The sequence below is a fragment of the Schistocerca cancellata genome, chromosome 1 (genome assembly GCF_023864275.1).
Source record: "Schistocerca cancellata isolate TAMUIC-IGC-003103 chromosome 1, iqSchCanc2.1, whole genome shotgun sequence".
In the NCBI taxonomy this organism is placed as follows: domain Eukaryota; kingdom Metazoa; phylum Arthropoda; class Insecta; order Orthoptera; family Acrididae; genus Schistocerca; species Schistocerca cancellata.
The window spans coordinates 162,587,240-162,603,442 of NC_064626.1; the positions used below are offsets into that span (position 1 = coordinate 162,587,240).

The following is a 16,203-nucleotide window of genomic DNA, read 5'->3' on the forward strand; positions in this document are numbered from 1 at the left end:
GGTCGTTGGAGCAAAATAAAAGTTCCTTTACTTATCTACTCCGTTACTGATGTTTACTAGTTTACTAATATCGACGATAAATATGATGAAACCTACTTTTTTTGCGATTGCGATCAGTTGTTATACATTTCACGAAGTGCATCACACGCAGTTGTCTATATTGATTTTAATGCTACGAGGGTTGAATGAAAAGTAATGCCTCCACCTTCGTTAGTTGGGTTTGGATGGCAAAATTTTAATAAAGCAAACGCAGAAATAATCCTTAGAATGTGATCTTTAATTACCAATATTCACTTTTCCACATAATCACCAGCCAATAGGATACATTTCTGCCAACGATGAGCAAGTTTTCTGAATCCGTCACGGAAGAAGTCGACACTCTTGTTTCCGCAACCACAGTCTCACAGTTCTCTCAACGTCTTCATCAGAAGCATAATGATGTCCCCACAGATCGCCTTTCATTATCGGGAACAGATGGGGGCCAGACGGGGCTAAATCTAGACTGTATGGAGGATGCCGTACGGTGATGAGATTCAGTCTCTGAAGTTCTGCTGTGGTGGCACGTGAGGTGTGTGGTTTGGCATTGTCATGCTTCAAGAAAACGTTTCCCTTTTCCTTTCGGACCCTTGTTAGCCGTCGTTTCAGAGTTCGCAGCGTTGTGATGTAGCGCTCTGAATTTATTGTTGTTCCACGATCAAAAAAATCAACATGGATAGCACCATCTGAATCCCAGAACACTGTGGCCATGATTTTTCCAGCTGAGGGGTGCGTCTTGAATTTCTTTTTCTGGGGCCAGTCCTTGTGTCGATATTCCATAGACTGACTTTTCGTCTCCGGGTAGTAATGGTGTACCCACGTTTCGTCTCCTGTCACAATTGAATGGAGAAAGGCGTCACCTTCATCCTCGTAATGCGAGGAGTTCCTGGCAAATTTCAAGTCTGTGCGCTTTCATTTCAGGAGTTAGCATCCGGGGTACCCATCGTGCTCAAATCTTTCGATAGCCAAGCAAAATAATAATCTGACCCACACGGTCTTGTGAAATGTCAATTGTGCTTGCAATTTCTTTCTGAGTGATCTGAACCTGTCTGAATCTGTCAATATTTTGCTTGTGAAACTCGGTTGTTGCTGTCACAGGACGCAGGTCAGAGGTCTGCGTCTCAACATCTTTAAACTTACTCGCCCAACGACGCACAGTACTCACATCAACACAATCACCGTAAACTACTTTCATTCTCTGATGAATCTCCTTTGGGGTGACAAAAAGGGTTCAAATGGCTCTGAGCACTATGGGACTTAACATCTGAGGTCATCAGTCCCCTAGAAATAGAACTACTTAAACCTAACTAACCTAAGGACATCACACACATACATGCCCGAGGCAGGATTCGAACCTGCTACCGTAGCGGTCGCGCGGTTCCAGACTGAAGCGCCTAGAACCGCTCGGCCACACTGACCGGCTTGGGGTGACACCTTGTGCTGTCAAGAATTCAATGCTGCACGTTGCTTAAATCGCATTGACCAACCGTCTGCGCAGGGTTCCATACTTTACAATGTAACAACACAACCGTTCAATGCGAAGGCTTCCCGCCAACTGAAGCTGTAGAGAAGAGGCTACAAGACAAGCCAATATCTGCCGCATACCAATGCTGCCAACTGTGGAAAAGTTACGAAGGAGGAGGCGTTACTTTTCAGTCAACTCTCGTGCAATCGCTTTCGATAGATCTGGAGCGAAGTCCATTTCAGGAATGTTATTGTCCATAAAACACTGACTCAGATATGCTGTTTTATGACAGGCTGCATTATCATGCAGATGCAAACAATCATCGTCTCCGAGCTCTCCCCCTAGTGTACACTGTACACTAGCCTATAAAACACACTACACGACGTCGGCTGGAGTGGCCGAGCGGTTCTAGGCGCTACAGTCTGGAAACGCGCGACCGCTACGGTCGCAGGTTCTAATTCTGTCTCGGGCATGGATGTGTGTGGTGTCTTTAGGTTAGTTGGGTTTAAGTAGTTCTAGGTTCCAGGGGACTGATGACCTCAGAAGTTAAGTCCCATAGTGCTCAGAGCCATTTGAACCACTACACGAATCTGTTGGTAAGTATAGTAAACAGGGGACATGCCGATATCAGGGCACAATGTCCTTGCGAATTTCATTCCGTGTACTCAGCTGAACAGTAACTATGCTTCCCAGACAGGCGTTTGAACAATATACGCAGATGTCATCAGTAGAGAGTGGACGTGTAGCTGAGCTCAGTGAATCCAGTTGGAAAAAACAGTGAATCCCTCGACATTTCGATAGGAGCGATGCCACTCTTTGATGATGTTGGCAGGAATTGTGAACTACGATCGAACGAACACATCTTCAATAAGCAAGCGGTTGACTTAGAGAGACGACAGAATGACAGGACGGAGCAATCGTCGGAGACGGTCTCAGAGCCCCGAATTCGTCGTTATCAACGATCCGACGTGCAACTGGTGCTCCAGTGACCCCAAGGACCACTGATAGGCGGCTCACAGAATGGCGGTTGAGCTCAGGGCGCCCCATGCGCTATCATTCACCGCTGTCCACCAACAAGTCCATCTGCGGTTGTGTCGGGCACTTTCGGCCTGGCATTTCATTGACTGAAGTAGAAGTGTCTTCAGTGATTAGTCCCCCTTCGAACTGAGCCCCGATGACCACCGAAGACGTCCAGATACCAACCTGACTGTTGCCTGCCATACGACCCAATAATCAGGCGTGATGACCTGAGGCGCCATTTCATTTGCCCTTTGGCAACACCCGCGGCAGCCTTACAGCACAGCGGTACTTCGACGATACTCTACGCCCTGTTCTGTTGCCCCTCATGGCAAGCCATCCTGGGCTTACGTTTCAGCAAGATAATGGCCGCCCGCGCCCAGCGAGAGTTCGTACTACTTGTCTCCGTGTTGCCAACGACTACCTTGGCCAGTAAGGCAGCCAGATCTCTCCCCAATTGAGAACGGCTGGAGCATTATAGGTAGGGCCCGCCTACAACTCGGGATTTTGACAATCTAATACGCCAGTTGGACAGAATTTGGCACGATATCCCTCAGAACAACATCCAGCAACTTTGTCAATCAATGCCGAGACGAATAACTACTTACATAATGGTTGGAGGTGAACCAACGCGCTACTGACTGGCTCAATTTGTGAAGTTTTTTCCCCTGAATAAATCGTCCATTTTTTCTGAAATTGTTGTCGTTTATGTGTCTGTACAGCACGTCTACGTAGACCACGTGTACGCAAAGCACGAAAATGTGTACTTATCTATTTATTTACTGTAAATAACATCAAATCTAAATAACTTATGTAAATTAATTTTGTGAAATGTAATTATCATTTCATAAATAATATTTTAAAAGTGTAGCGGCAGTCAAGACTGTGGCTGATTGTGATCGATTGTAATAATTTTTTTAAAGTAAGTAAGTAGTAGATGAGTTTTACTATTTGGGGAGCAAAATAATTGATGATGGTCGAAGTAGAGAGGATATAAAATGTAGACTGGCAATGGCAAGAAAAGCATTTCTGAAGAAGAGAAATTTGTTAACATCGAATATAGTTTTAAATGTCAGGAAGTCGTTTGTGTGGAGTGTAGCCATGAATGGAAGTGAAACATGGACGATAAATAGTTTAGACAAGAAGAGAATAAAAGCTTTCGAAATGTGGTGCTACAGAAGCATGCTGAAGATTAGATGGGTAGACCACTTAACTAGTGAGGAGGTATTGAATAGAATTGGGGAGAAGAGAAACTTGTGGCACAACTTGCCTAGAAGAAGGGATCGGTTAGTAGGACATTTTGTGAGGCATCAAGGGATCACCAGTTTAGTATTGGAAGGCAGCGTGGAGGGTAAAAATCATAGGGGGAGACCAAGAGTGAATACACTAAGCAGATTCAGAGGGATGTAGGTTGCAGTAGGTACTGGGAGATGAAGAAACTTGCACAGGATAGAGTAGCATGGAGAGTTGCGTCAAACCAGTCTCTGGAATGAAGAGCACAACAACAACAACAAGCGAAGAACGTTCCTGGTCGGATCTCTCTCCCTTGCCTGTTAGCCTTTGTACTGATTGGGTGCACTGCAGCTGCGTTTCTTGAGTATCATTAATTAATCTTCCTAATGCGTAGACAAATGTGGTGTAAGTGTCATGTATTATCTTTAGAACCATTTCCAATTAAACTAATGCTGACTAGTCAAGTCTCATTTTAACTGTGCTCTTGATGGGCATATGATAAATGAAATGTTTTAATGCTTTATTGTTACAGTCAACGATCAATTCGAGCTTAACGGATCGTGGCGTGGAGACACAATGGCCGAATATAATTAGTATTCTGCCGTTTATTCATTTGCTGCTTGGTACAACGTCGTTGAGATAAATTCCCGTTCATCACGAACCGTTTTGCAAACTTGAGTGCAAGTGCAGAACCTTAAATGATCTGGCCACAGTCTCCAAGCTGTGATTGCGTTTCCCTCATAAATAATAGATATCTGCCCCGCCAAAGTGGTATAGAAAGGTGTAATTTTTTCCAAATCTTGTAGCATTTTTCTAGAAGTCAATTTGACCACTAACAAAGATGCTCCACCATCAACTATGCTCTACAAGGGGCGTTTGAAAAGTCAGTGCAAAAATAAAAACTACTTACATGTTTGGGGTAAACCTTTTTTATTTTTCTACATAGCCTCCTTTTAGACTTATACACTTCGTCCAATGCTGTTCTAATTTGTTGAGCCCTTGCGAATAATAGGAATTGTCCAAGACTACAAAATAGCTATTAGTTGCTGAATAAAATCTTTATCCCACCAGCCAGTTCTTCAAATTGGGGAACAAATAGTAGTCCGAAGGAGCCAAGTCTGGACAATGGGGGAGATGTGAAACGATTTGGAATCCTATTTCTATTAATTTTGCGACCACAAGTGCTGAGGTGTGTGCTGGTGCATTGTCGTGATGGAAAAGGACTTTTTGCGGTCCAATCGCCTGCGTTTTTCTTGCAGCTCGGTTTTCAAATGGTCCAGTAACGATGAATAATATGCACCTGTAATAGTTTTACCCTTTTCCAGATAGTCGATGAGGATTATCCCTTGCGAATCATAAAAGGCGGTCGCCATAACCTTTCTGGCAGACGGAATGATCTTCGCCTTTTTTGGTGCAGATTCTCCCTTGGTAACCCATTGTTTAGATCGTTCTTTGGTCTCAGAAGTATAGTAATGTATCCATGTTTCATCCACAGTGACGAAACGACGCTTAAAGTCCTGCGGATTCTTCCTGAACAACTGGAAACCATCCTTGCAACACTTCACACGATTCTGTTTTTGGTCAAGCGTGAGCAATCGCGGAATCCATCTTGCGGATAGCTTTCTCAAGTGCAAATGTTTATCCAAAATATAATGTACCCGTGCAGTCGAGATGCCCACAGCACTAGCAATCTCACGCACATTCATTCTCTGTCATCCATCACCATACCATGGATTTTATCAATGATTTCTGAAGTCATAACCCCCACAGGGCGCCCAGAACGTTCAGCATCACTTGTGCCCATATGGCCACTCCGAAAATTTTGAAACTACTTATAAACTGTTCTAATCGAAGGTGCAGAGTCACCGTAATGTTTATCAAGCTTCTCTTTAGTCTCCTGAGGCGTTTTGTCTTTCATAAAGTAATGTTTAATCACAACACGAAATTCTTTTTCCTCGAGTTTTTGACAATCAATCGACTTCCTTGATTCACACGAATGCCAAACACAAATAAATAGACCAATATGGCTGAAACTTTTTATATATGAAGTCTCCACGGGTTGTCAGCCGAGTAGCATCGTCGTCTCGTAGCAACATTTCGATGGAATGCGTCTCCATCATCTTCAGGCAAAGATGATGGAGACACATTCCATCGACACGTTGCTACGAGACGACGATGCTACTCGGCTGACAACCCGTGAAGACTTCATATATGAAATTCGCCGAGAAAGCCTGCACTCTCATATGGCTGAAACGTGGTGTGAGTTCTTTCCAAAGATGCTGCTAACTAAACATGACCTCGATACGCGCCGGTGCTGCCATCTCTCGTACTTTGCACGAACTTTTCAAACGCCCCTCGTAGTTAATTTTAACAGTTTTCTTTCCAGTCATTAGTTTCAGTTTCTATTTAAAGTCAAATTATCAATCGTGTTAGCGTCTTGTGTGAGCATACGCGTCAGCCTTTAGCGCTTTCTTAAGCACAATAAGGAACCCACGCCTCAACCACGAAAAACATCCCTGTACCGTAGCACCAACTTCTTCGTACTTCACTTTGCATTACACGTGATGACAACATTTGCCAAACACAGCCAAACACAGACCCTTCCATTGGATCGCCATAGTATGTAGCACTATTCATCACTACACCACTCGTTGCTCGTCATCCATCGTCCAGTGACGTCGGATTTCGTACCACCTTTTTTTTTTTTTTTTTTTTTTTTTTACATTTGATGCGGCCCGCCACGAATTTCTTTCCTGTGCTAACCTCTTCATCTCAGAGTAGCACTTGCAACCTACGTCCTCAATTATTTGCTTGACGTGTTCCAATCTCTGTCTTCCTCTACAGCTTTTGCCCTCTACAGCTCCCTCTAGTACCATGGAAGTCATTCCCTCATGTCTTAGCAGATGTCCTATCATCCTGTCCCTTCTCCTTATCAGTGTTTTCCACATATTCCTTTCCTCTCCGATTCTGCGTAGAACCTCCTCATTCCTTACCTTATCAGTCCACCTAATTTTCAACATTCGTCTATAGCACCACATCTCAAATGCTTCGATTCCCTTCTGTTCCGGTTTTTCCACAGTCCATGTTTCACTACCATACAATGCTGTACTCCAGACGTACATCCTCAGAAATTTCTTCCTCAAATTAAGGCCGGTATTTGATATTAGTAGACTTCTCTTGGCCAGAAATGCCTTTTTTGCCATAGCGAGTCTGCTTTTGATGTCCTCCTTGCTTCGTCCGTCATTGGTTATTTTACTGCCTAGGTAGCAGAATTCCTTAACTTCATTGACTTTTGTTCTCATTTCTACTACTTCTCATTACCTTCGTCTTTCTCCGATTTACTCTCAAACCATACTGGTACTCATTAGACTGTTCATTCCGTTCAGCAGGTCATTTAATTCTTCTTCACTTTCACTCAGGATAGCAATGTCATCAGCGAATCGTATCATTGATATCCTTTCACCTTGTATTTTAATTCCACTCCTGAACCTTTCTTTTATTTCCATCAGTGCTTCCTCGATGTACAGATTGAAGAGGGGGCGAAAGGCTACAGCCTTGTCTTACACCCTTCTTAATACGAGCATTTCGTTCTTGATCGTCCACTCTTATTATTCCCTCTTGGTTGTTGTACATATTGTATATGACCCGTCTCTCCCTATAGCTTACCCCTACTTTTTTCAGAATCTCGAACAGCTTGCACCATTTTATATTGTCGAACGCTTTTTCCAGGTCGACAAATCCTATGAAAGTGTCTTGATTTTTCTTTAGCCTTGCTTCCATTATTAGCCGTAACGTCAGAATTGCCTCTCTCGTCCCTTTACTTTTCCTAAAGCCAAACTGATCATCACCTAGCGCATTCTCAATTTTCTTTTCCATTCTTCTGTATATTATTCTTGTAAGCAGCATGAGCTGTTAAGCTGATTGTGCGATAATTCTCGCACTTGTCAGCTCTTGCCGTCTTCGGAATTGTGCGGATGATGCTTTTCCGAAAGTCAGATGGTATATCGCCAGACTCATATTCTACACACCAACGTGAATAGTCGTTTTGTTGCCACTTCCCCCAATGATTTTAGAAATTCTGATGGAATGTTATCTATCCCTTCTGCCTTATTTGACCGTAAGTCCTCCAAAGCTCTTTTAAATTCCGATTCTAATACTGGATCCCCTATCTCTTCTAAATCGACTCTTGTTTTTTCTTCTATCACATCAGACAAATCTTCACCCTCATAGAGGCTTTCAATGTATTCTTTCCACCTATCTGCTCTCTCCTCTGCATTTAGCAGTGGAATTCCCGTTGCACTCTTAATGTTACCACTGTTGCTTTTAATGTCACCAAAGGTTGTTTTGACTTTCCTGTATGCTGAGTCTGTCCTTCCGACAATCATATCTTTTTCGATGTCTTCACATTTTTCCTGCAGCCATTTCGTCTTAGCTTCCCTGCACTTCCTATTTATTTCATTCCTCAGCGACTTGTATTTCTGTATTCCTGATTTTCCCGGAACATGTTTGTACTTCCTCCTTTCATCAATCAACTGAAGTATTTCTTCTGTTACCCATGGTTTCTTCGCAGCTACCTTCTTTGTACCTATGTTTTCCTTCCCAACTTCTGTGATGGCCCTTTTTAGAGATCTCCATTCTTCTTCAACTGTACTGCCCACTGCGCTATTCCTTATTGCTGTATCTATAGCGTTAGAGAACTTCAAACGTATCTCATCATTCTTTAGTACTTCCGTATCCCACTTCTTTGCGTATTGGTTCTTCCTGACTAATGTCTTGAACTTCAGCCTACTCTTCATCACTACTATATTGTGATCTGAGTCTATACCTGCTCCTGGGTACGCCTTACAATCCAGTATCTGATTTCGGAATCTCTGTCTGACTATGATGTAATCTAATTGAACTCTTCCCCTATCTCCCCGCCTTTTCCAAGTATACCTCCTCCTCTTGTGATTCTTGAACAGGGTATTCGCTATTACTAGCTGAAACTTGTTACAGAACTCAATTAGTCTTTCTCCTCTTTCATTCCTTGTCCCAAGCCCATATTCTCCTGTAACCCTTTCTTCTACTCCTTCCCCTACAACTGCATTCCAGTCGCCCATGACTATTAGATTTTCGTCCCCCTTTACATACTGCATTACCCTTTCAATATCCTCATACACTTTCTCTATCTGTTCATCTTCAGCTTGCGACGTCAGCATGTATACCTGAACTATCGTTGTCGGTGTTGGTGTGCTGTCGATTCTGATTAGAACAACCCGGTCACTGAACTGTTCACAGTAACACACCCTCTGCCCTACCTTCCTATTCATAACGAATCCTACACCTGTTATACCATTTTCTGCTGCTGTTGATATTACCCGATACTCATCTGACCAGAAATCCTTGTTTTCCTTCCACTGACCCCTACCATATCTAGATTGAGCCTTTGCATTTTCCTTTTCAGATTTTCTAGTTTCCCTACCACGTTCAAGCTTCTGACATTCCACGCCCCGACTCGTAGAACGTTATCCTTTCGTTGATTATTCAGTCTTTTTCTCATGGTAACCTCCCCCTTGACAGTCCCCTCCCGGAGATCCGAATGGGGGACTACTCCGGAATCTTTTACCAATGGAGAGATCATCATGACACTTCTTCAATTACAGGCCACATGTCCTGTGGATAGACGTTACGTGTCTTTAATGCAGTGGTTTCCATTGCCTTCTGCATCTTCATGTCGTTGATCATTGCTGATTCTTCCGCCTTTAGGGGCAGTTTCCCACCCCTAGGACAAGAGAGTGCCCTGAACCTCTATCCGCACCTCCGCCCTCTTTGACAAGGCCGTTGGCAGAATGAGGCTGACTTCTTATGCCGGAAGTCTTCGGCCGTCAATGCTGATTATTTATCAAAATTTAGGCAGTGGCGGGGATCGAACCCGGGACCGAAGACATTTTGATTATGAATCAAAGACGCTACCCGTTGACCACGGGTACCACCTTAAGGGTGGCTTAACATTAACTACAAAACGTGTGGTTTATGAGGAGCTATTGGGCAACTGTGCTCCATTCCTTTTCATGCCCTATGCACTGTCACTGCGCCAACTGAACTGCTGATAGCACCTTGAAACTCACGAGGGATTTCTTCCGCTGATTTCATGCCATTTTTTACAACTTCCCTCCGCATTGTTCGACGCTCCTTGTCCGTCTGTGCATGAGATCTGGCTGGTCTTGGTTTAACAGTAGCTCTTCGTTCGTGTTCCCAACTCACAGTCTCATCACCAAATGTCGGCTTGGAGAGGTTCAGAAGGGCTAAAATGTCCTGATGGATCTGTTAATCCGGCGACATCCAGTGACTGGCCTGTGTTCGAAGTCGCTGACCTCTCCTGACCGATGCATTCTACTGTTACTGCTTCTTTACTAACAACACAATACTCCCCATCTCCTATTACACAGGAGGGTCCGCCTGTCGTGACATCTACTTGTCAGTTTCGTATTACGAGGGCTATTCAGGAAGTAGGGAACGTTTAGGCATTAAAAAAAGATAAGTACAAGAAATACGTTTTATTACACTACTGGCCATTAAAATTGCTACACCACGAAGATGACGTGCTACAGACGCGAAATTTAACCGACAGGAAGAAGATGCTGTGATATGCAAATAATTAGCTTTTCAGAGCATTCACACAAGGTTGGCGACGGTGGCGACTCCTACAACGTGCTGACTCGAGGGTTCCAACCGATTTCTCATACACGAACAGCAGTTGACCGGCGTTGCCTCGTGAAACGTTGTTGTGATGCCTCGTGTAAGGAGGAGAAACGCGTACCATCACGTTTCCGACTTTGATAAAGGTCGGATTGTAGCCTATCGCGATTGCAGTTTATAGTATCGCGGCATTGCTGCTCGCGTTGGTCGTTGTCCAATGACTGTTAGCAGGATATGGAGTCGGTGGGTTCAGGAGGGTAATACGGAACGCCGTGCTGGATCCCAACGACCTCGTATCACTAGCAGTCGAGATGACAGGCATCTTATCCGCATGGCTGTAAGGGATCGTGCAGCCACGTCTCGATCCGTGAGTCATCAGGTGAGGACGTTTGCAAGACAACAACCATCTGCACGAACAGTTCGATGACGTTTGCAGCAGCATGGACTGTCAGCTCGGAGACCATGGCTGCTGTTACCCTCGACGCTGCATCACAGACAGGAGAGCCTGCGATGGTGTACTCAACGACGAACCTGAACGCACGAATGGCAAAACGTATTTTTTTTTCGGATGAATCCAGGTTCTGTTTACAGCATCATGATGGTCGCATCCGTGTTTGGCGACATCGCGGTGAACGCACATTGGAAGCGTGTATTCGTCATCGCCATACCGGCGTATCACCCGGCGTGATGGTAAGGGGTGCCACTGGTTACCCGTCTCGGTCACCTCTTGTTCGCATTGACGGCACTTTGAACAGTGGACGTTACATTTCAGATGTGTTACGACCTGTGGCTCTACCCTTCATTCGATCCCTGCGAAACCCTACATTTCAACAGGATAATGCACGACCGCATGTTGCAGGTGCTCTACAGGCCTTTCTGGATACAGGTAATGTTCGACTGCTGCCCTGGCCATCACATTCTCCAGATCTCTCACCAATTGAAAATGTCTGGTCAATGGTGGCCGAGCAACTGGCTCCTCACAATAAGCCTGTCACTATTTTTGATGAACTGTGGTATTGTGTTGAAGCTGCATGGGCAGCTGTACGTGTACACGCCATCCAAGCTCTGTTTGACTCAATGCCCAGGCGGATCAAGGCCGTTATTACTGCCAGAGGTGGTTGTTCTGGGTACCGATTTCTCAGGATCTATGCACCCAAATTACGTGTAATGTAATTACATGTCAGTTCTAGTATAATATATTTGTCCAATGAATACCCGTTTATCATCTGCATTTCTTCTTGGTGTAGCTGTTTTCGTGGCCAGTCATGTATATACGTCTGAAAGAGCGACTGACATACTGCTTTTCCACATAGTCACCATAGGCATTGAGGCACTTACCACAGCGGTGAACAAGATTTGAAATACCTTCGTCGTAAAGTTCTGCCGCCTGAGACATCAGCCAATGAGTCACGCCCGCCTGAAGTTCCGCGTCGTTATCAAAGCGCTGCATTGCAAGCCAGTTCCTCATCTTGGGAAACAAGTGGAAGTGGCTTGGTGCAAGATCGGGGCTGTAGGGCGGATGAGAAAAGATTTCCCATTTGAATGAATTAAGGAGTTCTTTAGTGCGGTTTGCCGTGTGAGATCGGGCATTGTCGTGCAAAAACAAAATTTTGGACGTCAGCTTTCCTCGGCGTTTGTTTTGAACTGCTCTTCTACGGCTGTGGTCAAAGTTTGAGAGTACTGGGCAGAATTTATGGTTGCTCCACCTTCGAGAAAATCAATAAGAACCACCCCTTGCCTATCCCAATACACTGTCGCCAACAACTTCCTTCCTGACAAGGTTTGCAAACATTTTCTTGTTTTTGGGGGGGTACCTTGTCTGCACCCACTCCATGGACTGTAATTTTGTCTCGGAATTGACGTTTTTCACTCAAGTCTCGTCACCGGTTACGATTCGATCCAGTAATGAATCACCATGTTTGTGCTAGGCCTCCAGAAATGTCAACGTTGCTCCCATTCGCTGTTCTTTATGGTGTTCTGTAAGCATTTTGGGCACCCACCGTGCACAAAATTTGTGGTAGCCTAGCTTTTGAGTGACAATTTCAAACAAGAAAGTCTGTGAAACTTGTGGAAAAGAAAGCGAAAGCTCCATTATTGTGAAGCGACGGTTTTCACAAATGGTTTCATCAACTTTAGCGACAAGATCGTCAGTAACAATGGTGAGGCGTCCACTCTTCTCTTCATCATGAACGTTGGTTCGGCCATTTTGAAACCGAATGCACCATTTCCGGACGGAACATTCACTCATTATGTTGTTTACGTACACTTCGCACAGTTCACGGTAAATTCTATAGGTTTTAGGTTTTTTGCCAACAAAAAACGTATCAGAGACGGCATCTCACAAATGGCGGGATTTTTGATTGCAGTGCACATTTCAAATTCGAATAACGAACAAACCTGACGCTCAGACACGTTCCCGCTGTCACGGATGGATGCCGACTGAGCTGCGGAGCACGTACATACCAAAATATACGCGATCGGCGCGCGCCTAGCGGCGTCAGACGGAAACGTTCCCTACTTTCTGAATAACCCTCGTATATAGGGGTCCCCAGGTCCTTCTAAAAGGATAGTGTGTGATACCTTTCCAGTATAACTTGGAAGTTATATCGTACGTTGCCTTTGAGTTTGACTTACTGTAAGTTATCTTTACACACATTGCAGCCGTTCGGCTTGTTACGCATGTCAGGGAGGTGTGTTGGCCAGAAAAATTCTTTTCGCAGGAAACAGGGAACCTGATATGAAATTGGTTGGAAGTAAGTTTCGGTTTATCGTCCCGGCGACGATGAGTTCATTATACATGAAGGATAGGTTTCCGTTAAGGCGCGTACACTGGGCCAACGAACGATGGACGCTGGATTCGGCTGAACGCGGGTCACCAATGCGTTGGTGTTCAGCTTCTCATGCTCAGTAAACGAATGATTTAATTCCAAGGGTTCAGATGGTTCAAATGGCTCTAAGCACTATCGGACTTAATATCTGAGGTCATCAGTCCCCTAGACTTAGAAACTACTTAAACCTAACTAACCTAAGGACATCACACACATCCACGACCGAGGCAGGATTCGTACCTGCGATCGTAGCAGGCGCGCGGTTCCGGACTGAAGCGCCTAGAAGCGCTCGACCACAGCGGCCAGCAAGGCCGAGGGATTCCGCCACGTGGAATCGCATTTGGCTCTGATAACTACTGTTGTTGCTCTAGTTTTGTTATTGCTGTAAAGTAGCCTATTTCACTGCAATAAGCTGATCAGACAAAGAATAAAGGGCATTGGTGGACAGTCTCTCTTTTAAAAAGTAGAGAGGAGTGTGGTGGGCAAAATTAATGTCTACCTTAAAGCTGAATTTGAATATGGTATATTTTATAATTTTTTCCGAATGAAAGCTACAAACTTCGAATTGTTATTGAATTGTATAGGCCCTAAATTTCCAAAGATGACACTTTTCATGACAGATGTACTTACAGCAGAAGTATTAATGCTCACTTCCAGCTTTGTTTGCTTCTCTTTGTCGTTCAGGCGAAAAGGTGTCAATAAAGCAGTGAACACATGGTGTGTCGTTGGGCGATCACTCTGTTTACAAAATGACTGAAAAGCCGCGATCGCTTCAATGTCGTTTACTAGATGACCGGTTTCAGCACTCTGAAGATGCCATCATCGGATCTGTGAAGGTATAACATAACAGGTTTGAGGGAGGGCTTACATGTGTTAACTACACTCATGGAAATTGAAATAAGAACACCGTGAATTCATTGTCCCAGGAAGGGGAAACTTTATTGACACATTCCTGGGGTCAGATACATCACATGATCACACTGACAGAACCACAGGCACATAGACCATGCACAATGTCGGCACTAGTACAGTGTATATCCACCTTTCGCAGCAATGCAGGCTGCTATTCTCCCATGGAGACGATCGTAGAGATGCTGGATGTAGTCCTGTGGAACGGCTTGCCATGCCATTTCCACCTGGCGCCTCAGTTGGACCAGCGTTCGTGCTGGACGTGCAGACCGCGTGAGACGACGCTTCATCCAGTCCCAAACATGCTCAATGGGGGACAGATCCGGAGATCTTGCTGGCCAGGGTAGTTGACTTACACCTTCTAGAGCACGTTGGGTGGCACGGGATACATGCGGGCGTGCATTGTCCTGTTGGAACAGCAAGTTCCCTTGCCGGTCTAGGAATGGTAGAACGATGGGTTCGATGACGGTTTGGATGTACCGTGCACTATTCAGTGTCCCCTCGACGATCACCAGTGGTGTACGGCCAGTGTAGGAGATCGCTCCCCACACCATGATGCCGGGTGTTGGCCCTGTGTGCCTCGGTCGTATGCAGTCCTGATTGTGGTGCTCACCTGCACGGCGCCAAACACGCATACGACCATCATTGGCACCAAGGCAGAAGCGACTCTCATCGCTGAAGACGACACGTCTCCATTCGTCCCTCCATTCACGCCTGTCGCGACACCACTGGAGGCGGGCTGCACGATGTTGGGGCGTGAGCGGAAGACGGCCTAACGGTGTGCGGGACCGTAGCCCAGCTTCATGGAGACAGTTGCGAATGGTCCTCGCCGATACCCCACGAGCAACAGTGTCCCTAATTTGCTGGGAAGTGGCGGTGCGGTCCCCTACGGCACTGCGTAGGATCCTACGGTCTTGGCGTGCATCCGTGCGTCGCTGCGGTCCGGTCCCAGGTCGACGGGCACGTGCACCTTCCGCCGACCACTGGCGACAACATCGATGTACTGTGGAGACCTCACGCCCCACGTGTTGAGCAATTCGGCGGTACGTCCACCCGGCCTTCCGCATGCCCACTATACGCCCTCGCTCAAAGTCCGTCAACTGCACATACGGTTCACGTCCACGCTGTCGCGGCATGCTACCAGTGTTAAAGACTGCGATGGAGCTCCGTATGCCACGGCAAACTGGCTGACACTGACGGCGGCGGTGCACAAATGCTGCGCAGCTAGCGCCATTCGACGGCCAACACCGCGGTTCCTGGTGTGTCCGCTGTGCCGTGCGTGTGATCATTGCTTGTACAGCCCTCTCGCAGTGTCCGGAGCAAGTATGGTGGGTCTGACACACCGGTGTCAATGTGTTCTTTTTTCCATTTCCAGGAGTGTATATACATTACAATTTTACGGAACCACATACCTGAAACGTGAATTAATAAAACTTTGGTGTCACCGCCAGACACCACACTTGCTAGGTGGTAGCCTTTAAATCGGCCGCGGTCCGTTAGTATACGTCGGACCCGCGTGTCGCCACTATCAGTGATTGCAGACCGAGCGCCGCCACACGGCAGCTCTAGAGAGACTTCCTAGCACTCGCCCCAGTTGTACAACCGACTTTGCTAGCGATGTTTCACTGACAAATTACGCTCTCATTTGCCGAGACGATAGTTAGCATAGCCATTTGCTACGACCTAGCAAGGCGCCATTACCAGTTACTATTGATAGTGTAAAACATGTACCGTCAAGAGCGACGTTCACCATTTATGGATTAAAGTTAAGTATTCCACAGCTACGTCCTTTTTTGCTAAAGTCTAATTCCCTTTTCCTGTTCCAGACCTCACGCCAGCCTGCGTGAGCTAAAACGCGTGCCTTTCGGCTTCCTCTCATACCGTTGTTGGCTCTCCTGCCAACCCACAACAAAAACCATATGGGACATGAGGCAGACAATCTGATAAACATCATTGTCACAACCAATAAAAAATAATACAATACCTAAGACCATAGCGCCTAGACAGGTAAAGCCCAGCATACAGATTTTAATCGCT

At 45.6% G+C, this 16,203-nt stretch overlaps 1 protein-coding gene across 3 annotated transcripts in view; it reads right to left on the bottom strand.

Annotated features, from left to right (window-relative positions):
* The window catches only part of LOC126167862 (organic cation transporter protein-like), a 313,728-nt gene that overhangs the window by 162,478 nt on the left and 135,047 nt on the right, over positions 1-16,203 (bottom strand). The gene's annotated exons all lie outside the window — the stretch shown is intronic.